The sequence below is a fragment of the Canis lupus genome, chromosome 33, assembly GCF_011100685.1.
Source record: "Canis lupus familiaris isolate Mischka breed German Shepherd chromosome 33, alternate assembly UU_Cfam_GSD_1.0, whole genome shotgun sequence".
NCBI lineage: Eukaryota > Metazoa > Chordata > Mammalia > Carnivora > Canidae > Canis > Canis lupus.
The window spans coordinates 21,949,157-21,973,911 of record NC_049254.1 but is presented as its reverse complement, the minus strand read 5'-3'; the positions used below and the strand labels follow the sequence as shown (position 1 = coordinate 21,973,911).

The 24,755-nt window shown below is 41.8% G+C and overlaps 1 long non-coding RNA gene across 1 annotated transcript in view; it reads left to right on the top strand.

Moving 5' to 3' along the window:
- Positions 1–24,755, top strand: part of LOC111093712 — a 532,261-nt gene that overhangs the window by 312,512 nt on the left and 194,994 nt on the right. The gene's annotated exons all lie outside the window — the stretch shown is intronic.

The window sequence follows — 24,755 nt, the reverse complement described above, 5'->3', positions numbered from 1 at the left end:
TCAGCAGTTAATTTGAATAGTAGGACAGCTGTGTGTCTTCAGATTCTTTCTTCCAGCCATATAGTATGTGAAATTGCTGATAATTTTAGGCAAAATAAAGACTCTTGTGCAAGAGGGAATTTTGGGGCCATAATATCCTGATGGGCTATTTGGTTTGATTTCACCATACATAATTTGTCAAATCTTCATTTATCTTGCTTGCTTATATAAATCCAAATGACACAGGTGCCTCCTAGTAGAAATAGGTGTGGATTAAAAAAAAAAAAATTCCCAATCCTCTGGTTGATTAGACAGGGCAAATATTTTCAGTCTTAAATAGGCTTGCAGTGGAAATCCTACTCTGACATGAATCCCTCCTTACAGAAATTCCATTCAGCAAACACATCCTCTGTGTGTACAGCATGTTGCGTGCTCTGCATGAGACACCACACAAAGAAATCCAGGACATGAGCACTCTCATTAAATTTCTGAGAATTCAATGGCTGGTAAATATTTCAATTCCTATATTCTAGGTGGGAAAATATAATTTAACTTGTCAAAAATTTTATGTAGTTCAGCAGATGAAATTGCAAGGGAATGTGCCATAAGATCCAATCATGCTATTAAAAATAACATTTTGAGGTATCAGGCTTTTGATAAGTAAGCCCGATGAAAACCTTGTGCCAAGAAAAATGTTTTCTTGATGTTTCTCTCAGGACCTGTGAATGGGCTACCGTTCAGTTAGGTTTACCTAACTTTTAATTAATAAGTAAATAAATGTCTACATAAATAAAATAGTCTCCACTATGGATTTTATTATTGTCTCTATTTCCAAAAACTGACCTAGATATTATTGGGAGGGGTAGTTGGCAAATTAAATCTCCTTTTGCACATACTCTATAATAGTCAACATTGATCCTCGCTACTAGCAGCAAGAAAAGATAAATTTGATGACTTAGTTTTTCCTCCCACCTAATGGTTAACCTGCACTATGTCACTGCTGCTTTGCGGGTCTCCCTCAAACGTGTTCGTATTGCACATTTATAGAATAGACTCGATGAGACCTAGGTTATATGAGAAATATATATTTGAATAAATATATATACGAGTTAAAGAGAATCCATAATTCTCATACAAATGAGAATTAAATGCATATTGGAATAAATGAATAAATACATATTTGTGTTTCTGAGAGAGAGAATGGAAAAAGAAGGAAGATGTCCTTTTTTGCCTTTATTTTTCTAATGACAATTTACATCTAGAGGCAGGTAAATATAAATGATATCTTATAATTAGATTTTTTTTTTAATTAGACTGTTTTAACACTGACTTTTAATGTGCTGTAGATCGCAGTGGTGAAAAGAATGAGCTTTGGTATCACATAGGCTTGAGTTCAAATTCTATCCCTCCTTAACAATGCTTATCCCCTCAGTAATACCTAATACGGACAAATTCATTATTTTTTATTTTTTTATTATTATTTTTTAAAATACATTTATTTTTTATTGGTGTTCAACTTGCCAACATACAGAATAACACCCAGTGCTCATCCCGTCAAGTGTCCCCCTCAGTGCCCGTCACCCATTCACCCCCACCCCGCTCCCTCCTCCCCTTCCACCACCCCTAGTTCGTTTCCCAGAGGTAGGAGTCTTTGTGTTCTGTCCCCCTTTCTGATATTTCCCACACATTTCTTCTCCCTTCCCTTCTATTCCCTTTCACTAACTTCACTAACTCTCTGTGCCCTTATATGTAAAGTAGGCTAATGAAAGTATTTCATTACAGGTTTGTCGTATTAAGTAAATGAGGGTCGGCAAAGCATAGAAAACAGTCACCTCACAACAGTTTCCTTATTATCAGCAGTAGTACTGGGGAAAGTATTGCCAATGTTGACGGAAGTGAAGAATTTTATGTTTCCTTTACTAAGACCCCAATGAAATGCAATTGCTGAAGGGATTCAGAGTCACACAGAGGTGTTGGAAGAGGTGTGCCCCACCCTGACGACCTAGGCATCGTGCATCCCTGCACCAGGTTAAGTGAGTGTTAGTTGTGCATCTACTATGTGCCGGGCCAGGCTCATTGCTAGTACTAGGGATGAGAGTGGAAATGTGAGAAAAGATGATCCCTGACTTAAGGAGTTCACAGTTTAATTGGGAAGAGATGCATTTTCAATCAAGGGATAGATAAAATAATTAGAAGCATTGGTAAATACTGTGAAGAACAAACAATTCTGGGAGAGAATAGAGAAAAATGTCCTTTAGTCAGGGGAATCAGGGAAGGCCTCCCTGAGAAGGCGGCCTCAAAGCTGAGACCCAGTGGGAGAGAAAGAGCCCACCGTGCTCAGGGTGGAGGTGCTCAGACCATGCGCTAGGGCTCTGAAGAGGGGGGAATGCACGCGTTGTACTTCATCATCATTCCTAGTACTAGTAGCAAATTGTCCTGCTGCAAATCACGAGTTGTAATTTTGGGAAGTTCAGGTTTGTTTAGATTATTTTTGCTACCGAACTAATTGGCCTCTCAAGAAATTATAAGCAACAGTTTTGAAAACAGATGCCGTTGGTTTAATTAAAAACAAACAAGAAAACAAAACAAGAACAACAAAACTCTTTGGTTTCTTATTTTGCGAGTTAATGTGATAAAACCAAATGTGTATCCCACCCTGTGGTCATTACTCCTTGTAAAGGGAGAAGCGGGACCTAAAAATAATAAAACTATAAGTAGATACTAGGTTAGGAAACTGTGAATAGACATTATAGGCCCCACTGTAATATATTCTCTCCATTTTATATTATACCATATCTGGGTCATCATAAAATACCTAGAATAAAATTTTTGTCTTTGGAGAGCCACATTTAGGTCGGCCTCTTTCCGCTGGGATGCTAGATTGCTCCTGGGAGCAGATACACCACGGCAGGATAAAGACCAGAGTGCGTTTGGAAATAGAAGGCGACAAAAGAATTGGTCAGAGATAATACCCTCAGCCTAACTTAAAATATGAAAAGTTCAATAACTCCACAGAAATCTCCTCAAACCTAATAGCACTTCTAATAGCTCTTCTGAAATACCCTCCCTCCCCTCAGGACCTAGCAATCTTGCCAAAGTTATGTGAAATACGTTTTCAAAAAGCATTGTCTAGACCATTGCTTTTTCTACCTTTTCATTTCCGCACCACACCTGTAAAATTGTTTCAGTTTTATAGCCCGGGCCTCGTAAATACATTCAACTCTCAATTACCTTCACCAATGAAGGGGGGCGTTAGTGCAGATAATTGAAATTGGTGAATAATCTGCTCCATTGGGCTGTAACCAGCTCCTCCTACCCGTGCTAGAAAGTGTGTGTGTGTGTGTGTGTGTGTGTGTGTGTGTGCGTGTGTGTGTGTGTGTGAGTGATGGGAGGAGACAGGGCCAGTGCTCTGAGAAAGAGCCTCTACTGAAAAAGAATCTTGCCTCCCACCCCTGTGACTGGATTATGATCGGGTCTACAGACTTGTAAAGAAGGGCCACGTGTCCCTCTGCTGCAAACACCTTCATCTGGATTGGAAACTGGGCATTGCAGCATCTAAAACGTGTTGTCCAAGACCCCGAGAGGATGGCGCAAGTGAGCATCCCCTAGACACGCCCATGTCTACGTAGTGCTTAGTGGAGCCATGACTTAGTTGAACTTGCTCAGCGATGGGGACGCAGTCCCACATGCCTCCTCGGGCCTACTTGTCTTATTTCTCTACTGTGGGGTACCAAGGAGCAGCTGGCGGTATGTAGGCCATTTCTCTCCTTGGGGGATGTTAACAGAGACTGTCCAAGTTTCAATATATTCATTAAAAAATAATATCACAAAAGTGGTCAAGACAGAAGAGGCTCTTGTGTGAGCAGTTCTGGGTGGTGATGACTCCCTGGAGCCAACATAGCTGTGGGGGAGGGATCAGCTGGAGAATCAGGATTTGGCTACGTGACACCGCCAGCGGCCTAGTCGTGGAGACCAGAATTGAGCCCAATGCAAAGATCATCAGGACCTGAGGCTGAGCTCCTGCAGACTGTGATGATGGATCAGCGAGAGAGGGTCTCCTTCCCCCCACCTGCCCTGAACCTCCCACTGGGCAGCCTCTCTCCTTTCCCATCTCCATCCAGCGTCACCTGGCTTTGCCACACCTTTCCTTGCTCCTCCTGAGAGTCCCCTCTGGTCACCTCCCTGATTTCTACTTCCTGTCCCTGCTTTTTCTTTTGGAAAAGTTCTCACCTCCTTAAGTCGCCTCCCAAATATTCTTAACACCTCCCTTAGCTCCCCACCCCAATATTTGCACTTTCCTCCCTCCCCTCCGGCCTAGCCTCCTGCATTCTGATTAGACGCCATACGTATAACAAGGTAGACAGATGCTTTGCTGTTAAACTAAAGGGCTTTTTAATCTACCAGAACCGAAACCACAAGCTTTCTTTTTGTTTGGGGACATCAGCAATTCATGGCAAAGGGTTTAGGAATACAAATGAGGATGTTTTCTTCAAGCCGCATGGAGTCTCAGCATGTCTCTCGTACTCTCTCCTTATTGTACTTGATCTGCAAAGGAAAAACCTGCACATGTGATGGATTCATAAATACCACTAATGACACGGAGATCTCTCTATGCACAGTGCTTTTCGCCAGTGGGGGCAGCTGGCATATGTCCGTGACTGTCAATGCAGTTTACCTATTTAGTTTTTCTACATTTTTTTTTTTAAATCTATTACCATTGACAGCGTTTATTTTGCTGGGTTTCTCAAGTTACAATTACTCAGATCTTTATCCAAATTGAAAGCGTTTTTGTTTTGTTTCTGGCACTCTCTTTGTGATCGGGCATGTCTTTGGAGTAGACGGGGAAGCCACACAGACAGCCTGTCGGACCGCATCGCTAGGTAGGTCATGCCCACGGTGCCGTTTCTGACAGCCACTACCCTGTGGGGATCACCCAGTGCTAGCCTGGGTCCGAAAGAGAAAAACGCAAGGACAGGAGCCAGCATTCTGGGGACAAGGCCACCCAGATAAAGAAGGCTGTGACCCCTGCGTGTGTCTGGAGCGGAGCCCTTGCAGCAAAAGTCAGCTTCCATCTCTCTCTGGGGTAGGATGGCTCATCTGCTCCAGCGATGGGGCCCTACTCTACTTGGCCAGTTGTTAATGGCATAGGGTGAAGGGTGAGGCTGCTATGGAGGCGGGGTGCTCACGCCACACCCCAAGCCCTTCACGGGAGTAGGGATCCCCACATCACAAGGAGCTATAAGGGGGATTCAACTAAGATAACATTTCAGAGGCTCTCACACCTTTTGTGTGTATGACTTCAGTGAAGATGCTTGAGGATTTCATCTTCTCTTATGATCCTTTTATGATCTTGCCCTAATGGCAAGTGTCTGGTAGGTCCATACCCCCCCCCCTTCCCTCTGCCACACTAGTGTACCTCTTTACTCTACTAACCTTACTCACTAGCAGTGCTGGAACATCAGCCTTCTCCACCCACTCTGGAGAAGAAGCTGGCGTCAAAGAACCGCATGGCCCGCCAGCACCCGAATGACCACAGTGGCCCCTCTTTGCAGATTCCTCTGCTCACTGTAAGGAAGGCAAGTGTCATCCCGGGGATGACTCCCGAGTTTTTCCAACCCATGCAAAATTGCCATCCCATCAGAAAACACAGTCCTACAATACTTGTGACTGCCCAGTGGGGCAGGTTCTCACCAGATAATCCAAAGCCGTGGGTTTCTTTAAACCTAGCCGCATGTTTCTCCACTGTGCTTTAGTCCCTGCACACACTTTTCACCGGACTTTGCAACTTGGCACTTTACATTCACAACGTGAATGTCTGGTTTGGGTTTTTGCGCCTGCATGGCTTGCCCTGAAAACCCCATGAAGGGAAATAAAAGAACTAGTCTCCATATTTTGGAAACTGAGGAATAGAGAACAGCAGAGACGTACAAAGAAATGATTACGATTGATCAGTCATAATACCTTTTTCTGGTCCTTCCAGGGAGAAAAAAAAAAAAAAAAGTTTATCTTTTCTGCGTGGACCAGGAGCTGTGGGACCGAGCTGGCGAGGGCTTACCTGTTGCAGAGGTTACGGAGGTCGGGAGATCATTCTCCGCTGTTCAAACAAATAAGCTTCAACCCCACAGGTGATTTCTGTGGGTGTTTTGTGTTGGGAGCCCCCTGCTGTGCGGCCAGGCCTGTCACCCCATTTTAACTGAGCAGACCTGGCCTTTTTTTCCGCCTCTGCCTTTTTGGGCTTGTTCTCCCTACGGTGGCTAATTAACACTGTGATGTCAGTTAATGCCCCCCACGGAAGCCAAAGTCCCCTGGCGCCCAGGGGCTGTGCTTGAACTCCCAGGTGGGGAGCAGCCCCGGGGCCCGAGGCCGGCCAGCGGCCTGCAGACTTAGCAGGCACCGTGGCCCTCCCGCAAGCCGGGGGACACGCCGCACACGGGGACGCATAGCTATGGGCCTCGTGCAAAGCATCATCTCTGGTCAGTGAGGAGGCCCAGGAAATTGCTCCCTCAGCTTTTTAGGAACCGGGGAGTATGTGACATGGAAATGCCTGGCCGTCTGGGCCTAGTCCTCCGTGCACCGCAAGGAGTCCTGTCAAGTCCCCGGGAGGACCCATCTGGGAGCCCAGGGAGACGCAGGCCCCCTCCCCCGGGAGCCAGCTGTCTCCCCACGCTGCAGAACCCCCAAGTCACAGGACCCGCCGCTCACGAAGCTATTCTGGTCACTTTGAGTTAGCCTCCTCTTCCCGGCCCTCTCTGAGGCAGCGTCTTCCACCCCCACGCTCCTCAGAACTTCTGTTCACTTTCAGGTTTCCTTTTTTTGTTCTTTTGTTAAGATCCTTTCTCTTCAAGCCATTCAAAGCTTCTTTGAGGATTCTCAGAGACGCAGAGCCTTTCTTTTGGATTATCTCGAGGAGGTGGCAGAGGAGGAGGTGGGCGCGTGTCTGGGCACAGGCCTGCGTCAGGGGCGCGGTGCAGCTGCTGGCCTGCAAGGGGACCGGGCTGGGCAGCCGCACCACTGATTGACGGAGGGCACAAAGCTTGTGGGGTCGAAGGGAAGGTAGGTTTGCATTCTTACGCTGCGCCTGTGTGTCTCCCTAACCTTGCAGTCGCTCTACCTCCAGTCTTCTCCGGGAGGTCAACATAGGGCATCCCTTACCTAGCTTCCCTGGTCCACAGGTAAATGGGATCCGTGGCTTATTATGCACATTCTGATATTGCCTGACGTGCAAATACACCATGTGTGCATACGGGGTGCTTGGACACACACTCCTTGGGACCCTTGGGATCCTCAGCACGCCCTCTTCAGTGTAGAAGTCTGCTCCGTAGGAAGACAGCAAGTGCGGTGCTCCAGAGCCTCATTTCTAGAATCCCAGTTCTACCGCTTCCTAGCTGTGCTCCCTGTTTCCTCTGATGAAATGGACGATATGGGACTGTTGGCTGCCTCGGGCCGGCAGGAGATTTAATGAGCAGATGTGGAAAGAGCCTTTCACACAGCGTCTGGCATCTTAGTGCAGCCTCGAAAAGTCGAGTAGCGATGTTCCTGCTCTTTAGACAACTGAGATGTAGCCTCACAGGGCTCTTCAGTTCTTCTCCCACACCAAGGACTTTGCTGCTTTAAGGTACCAAAGTCCTTTTACCTGCTGTTCCCTCACTCCCCAGCCCCGCTCCAAAAGCCACTGCCCGTTTGACTTTACCTCAGTTGCAAGCTCACCCACAAGAAGGCCTTTTGTGACCTTTGACTCTAAATGTCTTCTCTCCTGATGTGATCGATCTCAGTATCTCTTCTGTTGTTTATAGCGCTTATCAGGCTCTATAATTATTGCTTATTTATCTCCTGAAGTGCATGTGACCTCTCCCAGTAGATGGTGATATTCTTGTGGGTGATAACGATGCCCACCGTTGACCGTTGAATTCCGTCTCGCTTTATTCATCCAACTTGTATTCATCAAGGGTTTGCATCATGCCAAGCACTTTCCTGAACGCTCGAGATAGACCAGTGAAACAAACAAACAAATCCCTGCCTTCATGCAGCTTATAGTTTGGTTAGAAACCTAAAAAGTAAATAAATAAAATATATAGCGTGGGAGATATTGATAATTATTAAGGAAAATAATAAAGCGAGAAGAGGGGTCATGGGGGAAGGGTTGCAATCTTCCACAGGATGACCAGGTGGGGTGTCACTAGGGGGTGGGTGCAGGAAAAGTACCTATCTTGGGGCACATGAGGAGGAGACTAAGCGGAAATGAGTCCGAGAGTAAAAAAAACTTGTGCTTTTACTCTGAGTGGTCTGAGGAGCCTTGGAGGAGAAGAGGAGTGCATGACTTAGATTTTAAAAGGATCATTGTAAATGCTGAGTTCAGAATAGATTGAAGGAGAGCTAGAGCAGAAGCAGAGAGACCAATTAGGAGACTATTCCAAGAATCCAGGGATAATGGAAACTCAATAACTACTTGCAAATAAATGAATAAATAAAGGTGTTTGCGCACACTTTTGGAAGACTGAGCGTCTAGGTGGTTAGTTTCGGTGTTGGCACACTGAGGTTCTGAGATCGGGCTTCTTGTCCAGCCCTGTGTTTCTTTGTGTTCAGTTAATGATATCTTCCCCATCCCCATCCACCTTAAAGCTGCGGAAGACGAAATGTTGATGATGATGGATAAAGCCAGTGAGATTTATGATACAGACTCCTAGGCCAGTGTTGCTCTAAAGCAATGCCTTGCTTTTGATCTGTGAAGCAGGCATTTCTTTCTCCTTCATCACCTACCAGCAAAATGAGCATCATTTTTAATACAGAGGGGAAAATAGGAAGACAAAAAGAAATGGGCATTAGAGAACAAGAAAGTGCTGTCAGCATATGGAGTGTCAGCAAGTCCGTCAGTAGGGTTCTGACTCAGATGAACTTGTCTTTGTACTTTCTTATCCTTGAAACAAAGGAGAAACCTCTTAGGGTTTTCAGCCCTTATGAATGCCTTTGGTGTTTTGGCTTCATAATAATTTGCTTAATATTTAGCAGCCTAATGACAGTAGCTTCGAGAATAAATAGGTCTTTGAGATTTCTAGACCATAATCCATTAAAAAAAAAATCAGTAATTGGAGAGAGGTTCCGTTTAGGTAAGAATATTTCTGATTATTTGATGTCACTAAAGTTCTTAACAGTTTCATAAAATCCAATCACTTGATAATTCAATTCAAAAGAACAATAATAATAAATGATGGGGGAAAGATAACTGAGTGCTATTTTTGAATTTATGACAACAGGTCTGTGGTTGCATTAATAAAACATGCCCAGATCATTGTATATAGACTTCCTCACCTCCCGTTTTTTTTTTTTTTTTGTTTTTTTTGTTTGTTTGTTTGTTTGTTTGTTTGTTTGTTTTTTGTCCAGATTTAGGAGAAGAACATTCGAGGGAAGTATGTTGGGGAGGTGAGGAAAAAAGGAGCGGGTGTGCAAAGTAGCTTTCTGCATTGGTTGCCAAAGAGCAAGTTGAATCTAATCTTGGCTCCTGTTTTTCATAGCACAGAAATTTCGCCTTTGGTTTACAGCGAATCTTTCAGGGTCGAGAATCATATTCCTTAAGTAAAGAATAAGATCTAAAACAGTGGTTCCTGCCAACAGTAGGAGAAAAAAAAAATCAAAAAAGGCAAAGTTGAGCTTTTAAGACCTGCATATCAGAAAAGATTTCCTTCCCTCCAGTACGCTCACATAGTTACAGAATGAGCATTGCAAAGATGATGGTTTGGTGGCATATTGTGACACAAAAATAGCCGATCTTACCCCAATAATTTGACTATTTTTATTAATCCAGTCCTACACGGAAGACTTGGAAACATTTCCTAAAGTTTTCCTTTACCCATTTATTTTCCATCAGAGTCACTGCCCATTTTCTAGAGGACGCTGATAGGTTGTAAGAATGTTCTCTGTGGGGATGATTGAGCACTACTCCAAAGTTGATGATGTTTCTGCCAAACCCCCCATATGTCTTAAGTTTCCCAAATGGACATATAAAACATAATATATTGTTGTTTCTTTCAAAAGCCTGAACTTGCAGAATATTTCTGGTAGTAAGCATCACAGGCCAGTATTCAGTTACATCCTGACTACTCTAAGATATTTAAAGATCTGAAATAGCAGATAAGTGGAGGGATATAATGCTTCAGAGAAGGAAGCATAGCAAAGAAGAGAGGAGAATGAAATAGACGTGAATAAAATAGATGAGAATGAGCAGTCAGCGAGAAATGAGAGGAAAGTAATAGAGGGTTTTTTTTAATTTGCTTTTTCTTCACTCAGTATTTCTGAAAGCACTAGAATACTGTGCCCGTGTCTGAACTCCTTCTGCCAGAAATCAAAGAGGGAAAAAAAAATATCTATAAACTATAAAATAAAGGTGAAGAAAAGAAAAGCAGAGACAGGACAAAGTAGCAGTTTGTAAGGTAGTAAAATTGAAAGATGCAGGTGATTTAAGGGAGAGAGGGATATATGGTGAGAGGCTGGAAATCAAGGAAGGAGAAAGAGGGAGCTCCGAATGAAACAACCCTCAAAAGAATAAAAGAAGGACAGAGGTACTTAGGACGGTTGGGAGCAGCTTGGGAAAGGTCACAGATGCCTTCTGGGCTCCCAGCTATGGAAGAGCTGCGGCGGACTGTCCGGGCAGGTAAACAAGGGAGAGGGAGATTGAATAGGGTTTACAATTTGCTTGTCATCGGGGAAGGGAGCAGAGAGGAATTGCATGTCCTCTCAGGTTGTCAGGACTCAGAGGGGGACAGACCTTGGCCTCATTCACAAACAACAGGTAGGGAAGGACACTCCATATCCAACCTTCCCCGAGACTGAGGCCCTCGCTGTGTTGGCTGCATTCTGGTGTGAGGGCCTTGCCTCCCCACAGCGGAGGAGCTTGACCATGGTTCTGGTCAACCATGAGTATGTGGCAGCAGCATCCTTTGAAAGTAGGGAGTTTGCGAGCTCAACTACTTGGTGCTTCGGATTATCAAAGACAAACACAATGTCATTTGACTGTGTGTGGACTTTCGGGGGGAGGTAACTCCCATCAAATGGATTCCTACGCTATGAAAATATAAAAGGCAGTGAGCAAGAGAACTTTGGTGATGGATTTTCCTCACCAGAAACTAGCACATTTGAATGAGGTCTTGGGTAAGGAAAGAACAACGCACAGATGCGTGGAAACGAACAACAGAGGGTGACATTCAACATAGCTCAGATACTCAGTGCCTTTCTGGTCCTCACACTTTGTAGAAAAACCATAATTCTCATCTTGGGAGGGAACCATGAATTTCCCAGATGGGAGGGCTGGGTGTGTCGGTGGGAATGCCTCTCCCAGCCTAGACTCTTCTTAAGAGAAATATAATTTAGCTCTGTACATTGCAAACTTGGTCACATCTCTGGCGGTATGCCTGGTGCCATAGCTTTAGTTCAGACCACCGATATTTGATGGGATATCCATATCCTGTTTAAAAGCCTGTGAAATACTGCCCATTGTCCTGAAAAGGGATAATGGACTGGCAAGAGACGTTAATTGTTTCTCAGAGCTAATGCTCTTGAATTTCTCAGAATCCGAGTAACAGAATGGCCATCCAAGTGTGAGGAGATACGATAAAATTCTTTTCCATGTTGGTTCTTTGCTTTGTGGAAGGTGGGAGTGGGAGGGGGCTGGAGGAGCTGATCTGACTGTGAGGCTTGGGATAGACATTAGGGGGAAATCTGGAGTCGTGTATCTTATTCCAACAATGATCTGGAGGTTTCAGAACTCTCATGCTATCTAAATGACACCAAGAAGCAGGAAACTAGGTCCAGCAAGGCTGCCCTCTTCATCCCTTTGCCCTAGGGACATCCTAAGTGCCTGCTATTTCTGGTTGCACACCATCCAGACCTCCCTGTGGAGCAGTGGGGGTGCCGGGGCAGCCAGCATCATCAGTCTTGTGGAGCTCTAACATTACACTGGTGGTTCATCGTGGTCAACATTATCTCTGTGGGCTCTCAGGTCAGTGATAGCCCAGTATGTTGGACTCAGAAAAATCAAATCAGTCCCACTTTACCCTTTCTGAGCGTGCCAGTATTTCACTAGTACTTCTGTGCTTGGAAAAAAGTGTAACTCTGCACATACAAACACACAGGTGGTGCCAGGATAGGTACCAGGGGATATGGGTGGGATGTAAAGATATTCTCTGTCGAGCATTTACGATGAGATTGAAGGAAAAAGCAAACAGCCCACTCCCTCCAAAATAATGTGAATCCTTTACTTGAGTGTTTACAGACCAGGAAACAAAAAAAAACAAAAAAACAAAACAAAACAACAACAACAACAAAAACCTGCAAGTTACACACAAGATAGTGCTTCTATCAACAGAGCATCTGACATCTTAAGGAAATTGATTTAAAAAGAAATTTGAAAGTGACTCCATCACATGATCCAGGGGGTGAGCAATGCTCTAAATACACACTCATTGGATCTCCCATTAGCTTTCAGCTTTTATCAATGGTGTGTCATTCTTGGGACGTGTGTGTGATTCTATATGTAGGTGAAGCACAACTAAAATTGCCCCTTTTTTATTATTGCTAAGATGGTATTTGTTAATAGTCAAAAGGGGCTTCTGGGATCCTCTAATTTTCAGGACTGTGAATAAACTGGCTAGAGTTGTGATGATAAACCTGGAATGCCCACCTGTCGGCTGGGATGAGACAGACTGGCCGCCACACTTCATTTCATAGAGGGTGGGACCTGCCTAATTGCCTTTACCAGAGAGGTATCTAAGATCACTCCTCATGAGAATCCCTCGTTCAGTGTTCAACGCTCCCATTTAAATGATACGTGAACCAGCACAGCTTCCCTTAGAACCTTACGCTTTTTGAACGAGTTCCTTATAAGTCTGCAGAAATGGAGACACGGGCCCCACTGAGGCAAGCTTGAGTTTTGTTTTCCTGTGACTTTGAAACGTGCCAGTTTCATGTTCTTTTTGCTTTTCTAAAAACTTACAAGTTAGTGGAGAGATGGGCATGGGAAGGTAAGTGCAGAGAGCAAAAAAAAAAAAAAAAAAAAAACTGTAGACAGGAGGGAAAGACAAGGGTTTGGTGACAAGAGGAGGCAGCAGCATAGAGAAAATGGGAAAAGAGCTACAGATGCAACAAGAAAGAAGAGGAGCGAACCAACGGGACTGCTGTAAAAATAGAAATGGATGGAGAGGGGCCCAAAGAAGGTGGGAAGACAATGGAGAAATAAAACACAAATTGAGGCAAGTGCATGAGCCCAGGAGAGACACAGATTGAGGGACAGTGGGGAGTGCAGGAGGCAAAAGCTGCTCTAAGCAATACCCCTGAAGAGGGGCCCAGGGAGTCTACAAATACATCAAAATAGCTGCCCATAAAGAGCCCCAGTGTAACAGAGGTGACCTCCTCTGTTCATCCCTACTCGATTCCATCTCCTAGTCTCTTCCAACATGTGGAAGACATCTTCTGATTTCTTCTTTTTTTGGTACATTAAAATTTCATTTTTTTGTGGAAAAGAAAGAAATAGCAATGTTTAGAAACATCCATCTACCATCGGGAAACACAATTTCAGCTTCTATTTAAAACATCACAAGTGTAAGCTCTCTTGACAGTTACTTAACCTATGATGACAGGTTACAAACTTCAAAAAAAGGAAACAACGGCTGCAGGTTTATTTATCCTACATGCCACATATTCTTCATAAATAAATAAGTATTTACGGAAACTCATTCCTTTGCTATTGTTTACCTGTCACTCAAGCTTGTCTTTCTGTAATAGGCTGTAATGTTAAAAAGCCATAGCTTTATTAATTTGATGCTACTTGATTTAGTGGAGGAAGGCTGGAAAGGGAGGAAGTTGTTATGTACAGCCTCGAACCTGGAAAGCCTATCCTTCTTATCCTGAGAAGCCTTTGGCTCCGCAGGCCGAACCCTGGCTTTTCTGGGTGTCAGGAGTACACTCGCTAGTTTCTAGTCAGCACCAGATGAACACTCAGAGGTGACCAGCATCTTTGCTACTCTGGGGACTGGTAGTTCCAGCTCACTAGCCAGACTGAGACATCAGACAGGGAAGAGAGCCCAGCCCTGGATTACGAACTGTTGTATGGAATTGTGTCTTACTTCCATTGGTCCTCCAAGCCAGGGTGGCGGTAGCTGGGTTCTCTGGAGCTACTCCAATCTTTCTTTTTCCTTGGGGTGTAAATCACCACTGTCTCCATGAAACATTTTTATTTGTAACTAAGATATCTAAGAAAATATACAATAATCTGGTTCTGCTCAGAAATATATAGACAAAAGAGTTCTGTGTAATATTTTATCTACTATATTAGCCCACCCATCTCATCAAAATTTTGTTCTCTGCTAGGAGACTGTGGATGTGTATGAGTGCCAGAGGCATTCTGAAAAAGGCCAGGGCACTAGACCTATTTGTGAAACTTAGGCATAATAATCTGTTCAGAATGCCTCTGGCTGGTCCTTTCCCTGCTCCACTCCTACTCAAGCAACTCCCTCCCATTTAATGTTTTCAACTTGTCAATGATGGTAAAAGAAGAGCACAGGGACCCCAAAATAAGGCGTATAGACCCCCATACACTCTCATTGCATTTAAGCCTGACACACATCAAAGAAACAACCTTAGTCATGTGAGGCAAAAGAGGAGGAGAGAAATCATTGGCAGCATTCTTAAAATTAGTGGGTTTTGTTGTTGTTGTTGTTTGTTTGTTTGTTTTTAGGAATACAGGAATGAGGGTCTATTACCAAATGAAACTTTTGAAGGACATTATGAAATGGAAGAACAAATGAATAAACAGTAGTGGGAGGGAAAAGGCTTAGATTGGCTGAGACAAAAAGAGGGAAGAAATTTCTAAAGATAGTCAAGAAAGGAAACTAAATCACAGAAGGCTATAAGGATGCCGCAGGCTTGGGTCAGGACTCCAGCCAAAATTTAATGCAAATACACAGGCAGTTCTTAATAGAATTGGATCCAAAATTTTCTTATAACTGAAATTTTATGTGTGTGCATATATACTGTGTACTAACTTTACAGATTAGAAGGTTGGTTTGAGAAGAATATTGATATATGATGTGTTGTCATGATGCAAGATGTCCCCCATCTATTCACTCAAAGTCACCCAGTGCTCATCCTGAAGGCCATCTTGAATGATCCCTAGGGGATTTGGGTACCAGTCTTGAGCTATTGTACCTGTTGTGTGACCTTGTGGAAATCTCAGTTTGTCTCAGCTTCCTCGCTGATAAGAGTGTGATTGATGGCAATGTCTGTCATCACGCAGTGATAACGTGTGAACTAAATGCATAATACAGTGGGCTAAATTTGAAGATGTGAAGTGATCATGCAAAGCATACAGAGCCTTCAGAGATAGACATCCTATAAACTTCACATAGGCACGGAAGCTTGTCTTCTCCCTTGTTCCTTGTAATTTATTCTTTACACTCTCCTATATTATAGAAGTCTATAAAGTGTTTGGAGGATATACAATTTGTATGAAAGAGGCCATAGAAAAGAAAGATGATTCATTCTAAACATATATAACCAGGAAACCCTTTCCCCCCCCCCCCCAGTATGTTGCAAAGGAGGAACGTGTGCTTTACCTGATATACAGTATTGGACTTAAAAGTCAATGGAAATGGTTCATAGGGATCAGCAGTCAATTTATGTTTCATAGTTTGTGTATTAATTTGAAAAATATTTTCGGGTAGTTTATGGTGAGCAGTCTCAAATCAATTGCAATACCATTATTATTGGAAAAAACGAAAGACTTGAACTCTGTTTCTTGTGAAGGTTAAATTGCAAAGACACCTGCTTGTTTCCTTTTTAGCTGGGCCTTTTCTAAAATGTTAAAGGGTGAACCTAAAAGGCAAACAGAGGAGAGGAGGCAGTGAGCAAATCTCGCTTCCTCCCCAAGGTCACATTCCAGCATAATGACTCTTTTCCTTTAGGTTCCAGTATGGAGTGCTGGTGTGAAATGGTCTCAGTGTGGTCTGAACTTGGAACTCTCACTAATTAAATTTTGAAGTGTTTAGTGTGTTTTCATTTTGGTTTTCTAATTTGATAGGTCTCATTTGTGTCATTACTATGGATTTCTTAAACCCTTGCTTCGGTTATTAATTTCTCAATTGTCCCAGGCCAAGTCATTATGCTTTGATCTACACATAACAGGGAGGAGAACTGGAGAAAATATCCAGAGAATTGAGGTCCAACTAGCATGATTGTCTGAAAAAGCCTCCTTTTGAGATAAAATGTATGCTTAACATAAATTACTTGGGTGATGCAATGACCCTCCACTTCTCTGAAGACAGTCACACCCTTAAACTTTGGGGAATTGACTCTCATTCAATGAGGAGATTAAATCTCACGATTTAAGGGAAATCTGGGAGTAAGGGGTTTGTAGCTTCAAGATTGTGATTTCTTTCAGCATGAAAAAAATACACGTCATGTCAGGGAGGTCAGTCATATGTCTTGAGCAGTTCCCTAGATAAACCAAAAGAAACTGTCATTAGCCCAGTTCCCATTTAGTAATATCTCTCAGGATCCTACTTTGTGGGGGGAAAGGAGCAGATAAATTTCCCTGCTGATTTAAATCTTCGGAGGGCTCCTCTACGTAACTTATGACAAATAGGATCCTAGATCCATGGGCCAGAAAATTGGACTGACTATTGCTTATGAATTTCTGTCTGATATGGTAGGTTTTAAATTCATTTGAATTAAATTTCCCAGAGAGTTCGAAAAGGTCAGTTGAACAGACATTATAGCAGAGTTTTCACAGAAACCTGGAAAACTGGTCCATTCCTTATCTCATGGTGTCTCTGGGTCAATGTGTTCTTGGTTTGAGTTGAAGGCACCAGGAACAGTGCTGACTGTAGAAGCCTTGATGAGGAAACGATATTCTATCTTTCTTATAGGAATTTGCTTATCGATCTGGGAGTGAGTCTCCCATCTCCACCAATCTGCCCTCCTCCCACGACCTCTTTGGTAGAACTGATGCTCTGTGAGTTGTTGGAAGAAGGACTAATAACAGGTCTAGGATAAAGAATAGTTTTCCTGATTGAGTTGTGTGTCTTAAGGTGGCTTGAGGAGCTAGGAAAGAGAACTCTCTGGAAATACATCTTAAAGTAGCCAGAGGCTGGGAACAGGGATAAGAACTTGGAGCTAACAATCAATGTATGCTTGTTATTTGGTAGTTATCACTGGAGAACATACAGACACGTTAAACTTCTTTGATAATGACAGACACATGTATATTAACTCAATAATGCTCAAGCTGTAGAAGAATCAAAAAATTGTTCATATATTATAAAGAAGAATTCTATAGGAAGAAATAGTAAACATATCTTTCAGGTTCACCCAGAAAGGTAGAAGAAAATGTCACATTAAGATATTTTGGGGTATTGATTTCAATAGTGAAGTTGTACTTCCTATACTTTATTAACTTACATAATTTTTTGAAAGGGGTCACACGTCCTTTATAGAATTTGTATGTTATATAATGTTAATACTTTAAATTGCTACGTTACCAACAATCCCCCTACCCTCAATGCAGCTGGCATGGGTCAAAAAACAATTAAGATTAGCTGATGGTAGGTTGGCAGGACCCGTAACGCTCCCTCTTGAGTACTAGAAAGTTAACTGGATAACACCACTGCATTTGTCAGAGGCTTTCAGCACAAAATACACAGCACATTTGCAAATGGGGAGCTTTCCTATTTCTCTTCCTCCAAATGGCTGTAGAAATTTGATCCAAAAAGTTGGATGCTAATAATAGGCAGTAGGTCCCTACAGTTGCCCCCAAGCACTACGCTGGATGTTGGGACTGTAAACAGGATGAAGACATGGGATCTACCTTTTGTAGAGAAGCAGTCATGAAAAACATCAGGGTATTAAGTAGTAAGTTCCATAGTAGAGGAGGGTTCAAGTTACAGTTGGAACCCGGTATGACGGTCTACTTCCAAACCTAACATGAGAGGTAGAAGAAGTAGAGGGAGAAGTGAGGGAAGTCTTCGTAAGAGGACACTTCTGAGAGATGAGTAACAGCTCAACCTATTGTCATGGGTGCAGTAGCAAATGGGAGGTGAAGAAGTGAAGATTGAACTAAAGGATATTCAAGTAGCTTTTCCATGAAAGGAGAAAGAGAAAGGACAGGAGAAGGTGGAAATGAGGGTGGATTCTTTTTCAAGATAGAAGATGTTGAACATATTTATAGCCTGAAAGGATGAAAACAACAGAGAGGGAGAGTCTGAAGGTAGAGGAAAGGGAGAAAAGAGGTGGTGCCAATAGACCTACGGGGTGTCAGACAGAGAGGAGTTGGAGTGTAGGAGGGAGGATTAGCTTTTGAAATATCTGACAGCCCCAACTCCCAAGACCAAACAAGGAAAAAAGGGTTGCAGCCCTGTTCATACATATCCGCCAAACACTGTATAGACTGAAAATCCCTTTTATGATAGTGATTTCACACCACTGTTATTAATGTAACCTAGAAACCAGAGTCCGTAGGAAGGTACCTCCATTTGTTTCTTGCTCTACAACTGTGTCAAAATTATGTCACTATCTCTGCCAGAATAAAGAAAGTAATCACGGTTAAGCTATGGATTTAGATTTATTGATATTCTTGGATAATGTTCATGGTGACACGGCAGGCTGCAAGGTTCCACACTGAGGGCTTAAACATAGGTTAAGGGGGGAAATAAAGACTCCCATATGATACCCATTCCAGCAATCAGAAGCAATTACTGCAGGCACATATAGAACAAAAAGGAAGTTTAACAGGAGAAGACAGACATGCACCTTTTAAGGAAGGATACTGTCACACTGTTCAGAATGTTGTGCCCTAGCTGTGAAATGTATTCTAGGGAAAAATATCTGAATTTATTCAAACTCAGAGTGCACAGCTTATTTTATAAAATGCCAGTTTGCTGGATGAAGAGAGTAGATATAATTTCCTTTAAAACAGCATGTACCATTTGGAAGCTAGATTATAAACTCTGTACTGAAAGCTGTCATTTTTAGGTTTGGAGAATTAACTCTGTGTGGGTCAGGCACAGTGTTAACTCTTGGAGATACAAGGACAGGCAAATGCTGAGTCCTCTAGAAACTTCCAACCTGGGGCAGGGTTTCTCAAAGTGCATTACATGCGATCGTGACGCACTGCTCTGCTTTAAAATGTTGGCAGGCATTCAATCAGAAAAGATATGTTATGGTGCAGCACAATATTCCCTAAGAAATTTATTTTAATAAATTATTTCATTTGCTACAAGATTTCCCAAAGCCTTCATAATGAAAACTGGTCATGAGGAATCATCAAGAGGAGGATTTCCTTTATAGAGCACCTCTAAATTTATTAAACACAGAATTTTATCCTCAAAACTACAAGCGATATTTTATAAAACATACAGATCCTTGCCAATGTAATCCTGCCCCCTATTAGCTACTTCATCATAAAAGGGCACGGCCTAAAAAATTTTTGTTCTACGAATATGATAATATCTGGCTAAACCAAATAATTCACAAAATGGCCATTGTTCTTTCAACTAAAGGAAATCAATGTAGTAAAATGGAATACATCACTGGCTTAGTGAATTTTTCTAAAATAAATATCTAATTCAAACGATTCAGGCTATTGTTAAGAATTTTTTTTTTTTCTCCATGACTGATTTTAAAGTGAATCATGCAAATTATAGTCCTAATTTTCACTTGACTCAGAAAGAGATGATATTTTTCCTTGCCTTTTTGATCAGGGACCACAGATAAAAGAGGAGTAGTGAAAGCAAATACAGCCAAAAGGAAGAGCAAACAAGTGGAATCTCAGGTTGTCAGCAACTGGTCTACCAGTGTTTGTTTATCCCTTCCTTGTACTGATGTCCTGAAGAGACTGCTGCCTAACAGAGTCTTGTTCTAATTCAGTTCCTTCCTGTTGCCCCAGTAAACCCACTTGATAATGTGGAAATCTGGCTTTAAGTGGGTAAGTGAAATGCTTTAAGGAAAATATTCAGGACCTGACCTTTTTTTTTTTTTTTTCTTCTTCTTCTTCTTTTTATATTCCTGAGCCTCAAGTTTTCATGTTTAGCAATCAAATTAAAAAATGAAATGGTAAATTCGACACACCAGATTAATCAGTTAAGTGCTGCTCAAAATATTAAAGTTTGTCTCCAGTAGTTTTCTTTATTTTTTCCTTCTTTTTCCTTCCAAGCAGTGTATGCCCATTAAAACTCAGGAACTGTTCTACCAAAACGAACCAATGGCCCACTCAGTCTAGAATCCACCTTCCGATAGCAGCTAATAGCCAATGCTTCAAAGGAAGATGGAAACATTTGATAATGATCTGTATCTAGTGGAAAAACCTCTCCCTCCTACAGAATCAGTACTTACAGATGGTATTGAAAAGTGGAATGAATCGGATTTAGGTTTTCTAACTAAAGACTGGTAGCCCCAAGTCTTTAGTTAATGCCCTATATTATTTCGAAATGTATTTTTGTTCAATTCAATACAGAACCAGTGGTGCAAACCTGATCCTAAAAAGAACCAAGCTATCAACCAAAAGTTAGATGTGAATTTACTGATTATTTTGCAGGAAATTTGTTTCCCTTTCGGACTTATGGCAACAGTTATTCAGTCTTGCTTGTCTTTGCATTTTTATCTCCTAACACAGTTAGGAGAACCAAGATGTATTTGTAGAATGATGTCAAAAACGATTTGCCCTTATAAATGGAACTACCCAGGGCAGCCCAGGTGGCTCAGTGGTTTAGCACCGCCTTCAGTCCAGGGCCTGATCCTGGAGACCTGGGATCGAGTCCCATGTTGGGCTCCCTGTGCGGAGCCTGCTTTTCTCTCTGCCTGTCACTCTCTTTCTGTCTCTGTCTCTCATGAATAAATGAATAAAATCTTAAAAAAAAAAAAAATGGAACTATCCGTTGATAGAGGTTTTCATATCATGTCTGCATGTGTGAATGTGTGTATAGAAAGTCAATATATGTATGTAAACATCGAGATTGTATATATACATGTAAATGCATATACACATACATGCCCATAGTGTTTTAGTAGTTTCAACATCAACCTGAGGCTTAAACATAAATTTATTCGTGTCTTCTATGGCCTCGTGTGAGTCAAGAGGCTCGCAGATGGAGGAGAAGAAAAGGAAAAGTTGTTTCTATTCATAAGTGCAGCATATAGGACATTATAGTTCAAGGAAGTTGTGATATAGCTCTTTGATTTCGACCATGAAATGTGTTCACATTATTGTACATCTCTGGGACCAGACAGTCCAATTACTTCAAAACCCATGCATTGGGTCTGACAGACCCAATGGTCTTATTTGGGATAAATGTTGAAAATGCCAACTTCATAATATGGCAAAACCTGATTTCTCTCTATTAAAGGCGGCACAAACCATTTATTGATTTAAAAAAAAAAAAAAGAAAAATAAGAATCATGTACCAATTGAATAGGAAGTCAGACAATCCAATTACAGTTATGAGACTGAAGCATTGGGGCTGACAGGACCACTGATTGCAAACGACTGCCAGAAAATGCAAGAGAATAGTTGCCCACCTGCACGTACATATACCTGAGGATGTGTCTCCCAGAGCAATGAGGTAGCGAAAACGAATAGTCATGGAAGGCCAAAGGCCACAATTTTATTACCTATTTATGGTAGTCATATTGAACTGTATTATACATTTGAAAGTTCACCAATGGTCAGTGGCCGCCGAGGGAATTTTGTTTCGATTATGCTCTACTGTTGAATGATCTTGACCATCCGAAATCTGTACGTAAAATGAAATTATTATTTATTGTGCCGGATAAAAACTGACCTCTTTCAGCTTGGCAGCAGAGTCTTTACTCTGTGGCTTAAACTTTATCCATCATCATCCAATATTTATTGATTGTCCATTTGATTCATAACATTATATAAAGGTGCTGCCAGAAAAGCTTGTTGAAATAAATCACAGAAAGATTTGATCCCTAGACTCGGAGAGGGGTGGGGGCTTTGTTAGGCAGATAACCTAGAAGTGACCATATATGAGAGAAAACAGATTTTTTCTGAAATATGTATGTGACAAGATTTAACCATTCCCTTTAGCTCTCCCGCGTCCCGCTAACCAATGCCCTCCCCCCGCATTGTGATGGGAGGGCCATGAGACCCCTCACAAAGACTCCCTCTCTCTGGATGGTGGGAGAATTGAGGGTTGGCATCCTCTGAAGCCATCATTAGAGGTGAGCTTTGCTTTCTTAAAACAACCTGTTCCCTCCCCCTGTAAGATGTGTGAGTTGCTTGGGTAGGAGCAGAAGAACCTCCCTTAGATTGCTTACATTTAGGTTCTTTGGGCTTCATTTACAAAGTAAGAAGTCAAGCCTGTCTCATAGCTCTTGTCTCTCTGTGGTGGCAGGAAGTTTGTAAGGGCCTCTGATAAGAAATAAATAAATGGAAGTTCAGCTTCTAACCCCATCTGAGTTTAGGGCTCTGTTTTCCCATTAATACGGAGAAGCTGCTGCTGCCATGGGATATAGACAGGGAAGAGGACCTGTTCAGAGTTCAGCTGGGTCCTTTAGATCCAGGGCCCAATGTCTCTACATAAAATTAAATGCAATCCCCTGCCACTCTTGGGGTCACTGCAATCATGGGCTATTTCTACACTCCCTATCTGTAGCGTCCAAGGAACTGTGAAGCATTAACTCTTTGACCCTAGTTCCTAACACTGCCTTGTAGACATCTCAGATACTCTGAGAACCTAGAAAGTAAAAACCATGCTTCCTCAATCTTGTAACCTGGGTTCAGAGATACATTATCCGATTATTCTAACCATAGCTTTTCTTTGACCCCTAGTGACCCACACCGCTGCCTAGCAGAATTTTACCTTTTGTAGATGCACTGCCCTAGTCACTAACTGTTAGCTCCATTCCTCCAGTGTCCAACGACGGAAGCCCAAGACACATTTTCTTCTAGAAAAGCTATAACCGATCAGCACCAGCGATTGTCTCCACTGTAAGGAATTCATTCAAAAAGACTTAGGTAAAAAAAAAAAAAAAAAAAAAAAAAGACTTAGGTAATAGAACAGTACATCCACAATCTAGGTATCACTCAAAACATGAAATAATCAGAGATTAAATATATATATATATACCATAGAAGGTTTTTAATAATCCTTGTGATTGCCTGAAGATATGTGTGTGTTCTTCAACTCAAAATTGGGGGATAGGAGAAGGTATTGAGGAAGAGAGCTCATTCAAGTCCTTATTCTGGGAGAAATGGTTTCCATAACAACTGGCTTTATTTCTTTATTCATGTTCCCATGTTATCTTTTCTTGTCACTCTTACAACATTCTCTGCCATAACAACAAATAACATGCAAAAGGCAGCCAGATCTTGTTGGTAAGTCACAGCATCTTTTGCTTTGCAAGCAAATGTGTTATTCTTTCAAAAGATTAAAAAAAAAAAAAAAAAGGAATGACGTTTGGCTAGGTAACATTTCACTAAATATCTGTGGAGATATTCATTTCTTCATTTAAGATCAATATTTTAAATTGCTTCCTCAGAAATGGTAAGAGTAAATAGTAGTCCATAAAGTTAGAGATTCATCAGTGAGAAGAGCTCAGTTTATGGTTTTTATGGCTCAGTGCTGCATGGCAGCTTCTATTATGCTAATGATTGTTGACCCCACACAGCTCTATCAATCTGTCTCTCATCTTAGTTGAGGTGGGGAGAAAGGAAGCCAGCATGATGCTGGATGAGCTACAAAGTCTCCACTTCTTCAAAAATGTAATGATGTCGCCATTTTGCATGAGAAAATTAACATGCAGAAAGAGTAAGCCACAGCAAAATGCCATTAAAGGGAGAAATCAGATTTTGAATCGAATTGTTTAGGTTCCAAAGCCTGATTCTTTCTAGACCACCTCCCCAAAAGCCGTATAATTCCCCTTCTCTTGTAACTAACGCCCTCCCAGATGTATTGCTTTTTACCACTGGCTTAATTAAGTCATTAAAGTTTATGGTATTTTCACTTGTGAGCATTTGGAAGCTATAATTTCTAAGGTGAAAGTTGGTATACAAATATCTCTGTCATTAGTTTCTTTTCTTTGCCTCTGAGTCAGGAGAGCTGATGAATCAACAAACAAAGGTCAGAGTTACCCATGTAACGTGACCCCATTTAAGAATGTCACCACATAGGTGAAAAAGCTTAGGTTGTAGAAGTAAACACAAAGTGAAAAAAACATTCAGACATGAAATAGATTTCTGTTCAGATCATATGTAGTTTGAAGATCAGTTTAACTTATTGGGTCATAAACTTCTAAAGGAAATATGGTATCAGAGTGAATTCCTTAAGCACCAGGACTATGCCTGCCTCTTAATCCGTCTTGCTTAGCATATCACAAAAGAGGACACAAAGAGATGGAAAACTTTACTCATAATCGTGGGCAATTCATGTACTTGTAAGGCATTTCTGGTTCTATTTAAGCTATTTATTTAGTTAGCGGTCAGTCATCCAGTCTGTTGGAACTGGGGAAAGGAAATGAAAAGATTTGTTCTTGATCCTCAAGGAGAATACCCTCTGTGTGAAAACGTACAGACAACCACACTATGACCTCATATATACAAATTGCAGTAGATGCAAACATGCTTAGGTACTCACAAAAGAAATAATTCCTAAAAAAAAAAAAAGAAAGAAAAAAAAAGAAATAATTCCTGTATGTGGAAGATGCTTAGTACATGTGTGTAGAATGAATGACTATAAGAATATATGGTTTAATCCTTATTTTGTCTTCACACTAATTTA